Here is a 6,379-nt window from a genome sequence, read left to right on the forward strand (position 1 = left end):
ATCCAGCAGGAATGTTAATTATGTATTGAGTAAAATCAAGTGGTAACACTTTTCCTGGATTGTAATGCTTCAGGTTGCAGCTGAAGAAATAAGACCTTTTTTTTTTTTTTGTGGAAGGACCCCCCCCCCACCATTCTTAAAATTAACAACATAATGACTGGGTACAGGCTGAATCCTTGTCCGACATATTTCTTTATGCAGGAAGGGTTTGGGGGGGGGCGTGGGATTGTATTGTGATATCATGGTGTTCTATACTATCCTGCCCACAACAACCAATAATGTGGGTGAAATGTAATACTGTCGTAGAACAGGAAGTTAGACTTTACATGACAGAGAAGGGATTTAGCTGCCATTTCAGCAGCAGACATACATTTAGCATCCTGTCTACCTAGGCCTTAACTATCTAGATTAGACTGCTGCAATATACTAAATGAGAGTATCCAGAAACTTTAGCTAGTGCAAAATGCATTGCTAAACTACTGGTAGAACCCTAACATTTGGACATCACTGTTATTACAATAGTATTTTTGCATTATAGTTTTACAATACTAATTGACTTCTGATTTGTTTTTGGATCCAGTTCTGATATTGCCTTTAAAACTATATGGTTTAGAACTTGGATAACTAGAGGACTGACTACAGCCATATAAGATTGTCTGCATCTTTGGACTTCAGAGGAAGTCCTGCTCCATGTTCCACCACATCTGAGCTTTAGGTGGTAGATACATAAGACAGTACACAAATAAAACCATGGTGGATAGACCAGTAGTGCATCTAGTCCAGTGCTCTGCTCACATGATGGCAAACCAGTTGTACACAGGATCCCTCAAGCAGGATGGGTGCAAGACTTCCCCTTGTCCAAATGAGCTTCTCATTGGTGAAGCTGAGCCTATGAGCACTCCGATGTGTAATTCAGCTGGTTCCCCTCTTGTGTCTGGAAGCACCAACTGAAAACAATCTTATTAAGAGACAATTTGCAGAAGAGTGTTTCTTCTGTCTATGATTGCTGCTGATATTCTTGCCTTTTTGTTTTATTTTTTTTTTTTTGTAATTGTTGTTTAGGGTGGGAGCCCTATTTTATACTGAAAGATGCTATAAAATAGAATGAATGAACAAACACATGAGCAGCAAGTTTTGGATGACTAAACAGGACAGGCAGTATCGAGATCCAATAGTACCATGTCATGGTAGAAGTAATATTTAAGGCTTGAGGAGAGGGTAAAGGTAAAGGTTTCCCCTTGACGTTAAGTCCAGTCATGCCTGACTGTAGGGGGCGGTGCTCATCTCCATTTCCTAGCCGAGGGAGCCAGCGTTTGCCCGCAGACAGTCTCTGTGGTCACGTGGCCGGCATGAATAAACACCAAAGTGCACGAAACGCTGTTACCTGCCCACCGAAGTGGTACTTTTTAATTTACTTGCATTTGCATGCTTTCGAACTGCAAGGCTGGCAGGAGCTGGGACGGAGCAACAGGAACTCACCCCGTTGTGCAGATTCGAACCGGCGACCTTTTGATCAACCAGCCCAGTAGCACAGCAGTTTAAACCACTGCATACTACCTATAAGTGTTTTCCCAGGGATGTTGTCAGTCACCCTTGCCTCCAGGAAAACCCAGGGTCTGATGCTATCAGCTACTATGTGCCTTGATTGCTAGGAAACATTCTTCTGCAGGATGTGTATGTAACATCTACAGTCATCACACAACTTTCAACGGCCAATGGTTGGAATAGCTAGAGCAACAATAACACCTGAAGCCTATGGAATGGGCCATTTCCCCCATCTTTTCTCCAGATTCTTCATCAGATATCACTGTCTTTAACCCCCCCAACCCCCTCCTTATGTATGATGTAACATATAAAGAGTAAAATTTGTTTATTTTCCTGTATCCTCTCTATCCTTTTCCCCTTTTGTGTTATTTCTAATAAAATGGGCAGGGTAAGTCTTGGGCGGGCTCTGTATTTGTGTGCGTATAACTTCTTTGTTCTGTGTCTTTAAAACCTTAGGGATATGCAATAGCAGACAAGCTCAATATATGAAAAAGAATTAAATAGATGTTATGTTATTGCTCGTGTTCATGGGGTATCTAGACCCAAACATTATCAAATCAGCTTGGAAAAATGAACCAGGAAAGCAGTTGCCGTGTAGTTATCAGTATTTTCCTTTCTCAAGGCTACAGTGGGTATCTACATCCATGACCTGCTCAAACTCCCTTCCTCCAGCTACATATGTTTGTCCCTTTTCATAGAATTATAGAATAGTAGAGTTGGAAGGGGCCATGGAGACCATTGGGTCCAACCCCCTCCTGTTTCTGTTCTTTCTTGCTCCAGTCAGTCTCTTTGAAATCTGTAGGGATTTCTGCCAGCCAGCCATCACCCTTCCTTCATCTCTTTATCCTCCACCTTCGCCACTTCACTTTCTAAACCAACTACTGCTATAAGCAATTTAGCAAACTCCCTCTTCAACTCCTACTCTTTTTCTATATTTTTGGTATTCCATCTAATCTGCTTTGTAATGAAACCTTAACCTATAGAGGATATTGGATAATCATTGTTATATAGAGGCTTTGGATTTAGCAAACCTATTGCAATATTAGCATTACTTTTGGATAGTGGTGGATGAAGGTCACAGGGATAATCAGTATCTGTATATATTTGCTTTATCTAAAGGGATATTGCTTTTATATCTCTTTCCATGATATATCTGATGCTATCTTCCAAATTCAATTAGTTAACCAAACCAGGAATTACTATTGTTTACTGTACTGACAAAACCAGATGTGACTTATTTCAGTTTTATGTCTTTAGACCTGGGACAGCTTCTGGGCCAATGATTCCATAATCACTCTCTAAGCTAGAGCTCATTGCCACAATTCATATGCATAAGCTCATAAGATTAGCAATTAAGGGTAAATTAGACCAGGTTTGACCACATCAAACAATAAAGAAATGACTGAACATCTGTACATGTCTCTGTTCCCAGGTCACGGATTGCCTCCACAGTCCAGTCAGCAAAACACTTCCAAACAAAATGTGGGAAGGTTATGAACTCTACCTTTGTAGCAATGGCTTTGACCAGGACCCATCAGCTGGGAGAGGAACTCAAGCAACGCTTTTGATGGAAATAATGAGATCCCTAGTAAAATGGAGCATGAAAGTGCCTTATACTGAAACATAGGATGCTGGATTCACAGAACATTATAGCTCATATTCAATAGTTGAGTATGGGTTGGATGTGGGTTGCCATTGAATCATGGGTAGTTCTTGAAATGTGGGTTATCTTGTTTCTGGACTTAGCTGAGGTAGCAAGCCTTGGTGAACAATATACAGCTCACAACCCAAAAACAAACTATGGGTTCTCTTCATGGATTGTTCATGGTTAACAAGCCATGGCTTGTTAGTGCAGCAACCTACATTTTCAAAGATAGCCTGTACACAATCCACAGTCAACCCTGTGTTATCATCTTTTTGGAACCCAGTCTATGAATTGGGCCCAGTAGTGTTGGTGTTGAATGGCTGTGGCTGCGTAGGATTTCAGGCAGGATTCTTCCATAACCTTCCCTGATTATGCTATGGATTGAACCAGGGATCCCTGGCAAAAGGGATTGTCCTTTCCTGACAGCTTGATGCATGGAAAAGAAGAGCTGTCAAGAGAATAGGAGCACAGGAGAAAAATGTCACCCACTGTGGTGTACTTTCACTAGTAACAGATCCTTAGGGACTGGTTCCTCAGTAATGGCTCTTCGGAACTTTTTTACCAGTCAGTTATACCAGTGTGAAGATAAATTTAGGGGTGAGTCTATTGTAAAAGCCCCATCACTTATCAAGCAACACATACAAATTTCTTCCAAGTTGCAGGGATGTGGGAACTGTGCTTCCAGTTCAGAGAAGAAATTTATTAGCATTGACTGGGCAGCTCTTGTGTCAATAATGAATTAAGCAACCACTTCTTTGCATAGCTGGATTATGCACAGCACTGTTGACTGTCCATTTAAGAAGACACTGTTGGAGTCAATTTCAACATTTTAAAAGGGGGAAAGGTAAACAAGTAAGGTTCCTCCTCCAGAGAACCTAAAGGAATCGCAGGTGACCAGAAACGAAGGAGCACAGTGTTCTGTACCTTTCATCATTTGTAGACAGTTTTTAGACACTGCAAGACCCATAGCTATTATTTTTATACATATTTCTTCCCTGTGTGTTCTTCTGCATTTTAATTCTCTCTTCTTTCATACACATATTAAAGATACAAAATTCAGTTCTCTTTTGCTTCTAATCATCTTCATTTTACTTTTCAAACACAAGACTTTAGAATAGGAGTAGAGATCCTGTGTCCCTCCAGATATTGTTGGACTACAACTTCAATCATCTCTAGCTATTGTAGTTGAAGTCCTATATTTGGAGGGCCACAGCTGCTTCTCTCCTGCTATAAAATTCTGTTATTACACAAAAACATTTTTAATGTTTCAAAAATGATGCTGTCAGAATTCTTCTGGCTGACACATAGTTTCCAGCAACCCACATAAAAATGCTTATTACTAGGTCATGGAAACAACTCATATCCATATTAATAGCTACATCATTTTTCCAGAATTCCTGTTTCAGCAGGCCACTGGAGGGCAGCAGTACTGCAAGAGATGTTCAACAGAGCCATACAAATTCTGTTCACATCCCCTGGACCTTTGTTGGCAAATGCAGGACGATGCTATGTAACTCTTCTATCTTCCTTTATCCAGCCAATTTTCCAATGTTCCATCACGTTTAATGTTCCATCACATTCTCCTCACATTCCAGCACATTGTAGCACGGCCATGAATAGACAAGTAGATACACAGACAGGAGCAGGCCTGATTCTGAATGGCTGAGGCTACAAGGGACACAGATCAAGTTTCACCTTTACTGGTTCCAAGTGGGTTCCCCTGCCTCCATTAGAGAAATGGCAAGTGCTGCACTCAGGGATAATATTGCAGTAATTCAATGATACATCACTGATGTGGCCACCAGTGCTAGTGTCAAGAGTAGGCATGGCTGGGCACTTGCCAAAGGCCCACACACCAGCAGGAATCCATTGCCAATAGCTCCCTAGTCTTGCTGCTCTTTTTCTCCATTGTACTCTGTGATAATAGTGATGTTGAGGAGAAGCTCGGGGTGCCAGTGTCTGTGAGCTCCCTGGCTGCCTGCTTGTCCAGCAAGAAGTGGCTGCAAGGATGAAAAAGGGAATGGAGAGCAAGGACAGGTGATGTTAATGGGAGTGAGAAGACTGACTTGCTGAGGGAGGGCCCATCATAGGTGTCTTGCTCCAGGGCCCTCAGAAACCTGGAGCCAGCAGTGATGGTCACCACTGACAGCTGCAGTCCCTCTGGAAGGCAATTTAAAACTATTGTATAGAACCAAAATGAAAAGTAAAATTTACTAATTGTAATAAATGCAGTAACATATTTAAAAAGAAAAACTGGTGGTGCAAACCTATGGCCACTAGACAGTATCCAGATGATTTTTCAGAGTCCTAGCTCTGACCTCATAAACTCTCTCCAAGCTTGGAGACCACCTCCCCCCCCCCCCAACTCACATACAGCTGGCATGGAAATAATGAACTGGTTGTTTCCAAGATCTCAAGAGTAACCTCAGAGGTGGGATTTGGGGGCATTCTGGGAGGCAAGTTGGGGAAGAGATTGGCACTGAAGTATTCTGTCAGTGCCGCAAAATACTCAGCTAAGGCACCTCAGCTAGACAGTCAAAATCATCATCTAGTGAAAAAGGAAGTTGGAGAGAGTTCATTTTCATGTCTGTGATTATCCTGACCTTCATAGGATGCCTGTAGTCCTCTGAGTTCAGAGGGCTATGTGTATTTTGATTGTGCCTTGAAAGACTCAAATACCCAGGAAAACAGTGTTCACCTGGTGCCAAACAAGCAATGGTGTAGGTGCCATGTGAGCCTCTCTGAAGATCTCCTTCCACATCGGAAGAAGCCATCTTTTCAGTTGACCTTCACCTCAGTTCATTTGGCAGGAGCTCCTGGAGAAGGGTCTCTGAAGATGATCTTAGGGTCAAGGCAGGTATATATGGGAGGAGCTGATCCTTCAAGTAATCTGGCCTTAAGCCATTTAGAACCTGAAAGGTTAGCACCAGCACTTTGAATTGGCTTGGAAATGGATGAGGAGCCACAGCAGATGGAAAAATACAGTGTGGAAGAAAAATGGTAAGCCGTGTATGCATTAGTCCATCCATACTGTACGGATGATTCTATTCTACCTTGCTGCTTCTGCAACTCTTCCTTTGTTATGAAACATAAATGGGATAGCTTGAGATGTCTATTGTGGAAATAACGATCAGATGTATACTTCACTGCATTTACTCAAGTACAGACACTCAGCTGTCCAGCCTTCTG

Source organism: Varanus komodoensis, unplaced genomic scaffold (genome assembly GCF_004798865.1).
Source record: "Varanus komodoensis strain SLA01 unplaced genomic scaffold, ASM479886v1 scaffold7_1, whole genome shotgun sequence".
Classification (NCBI taxonomy): Eukaryota; Metazoa; Chordata; class Lepidosauria; order Squamata; family Varanidae; genus Varanus; species Varanus komodoensis.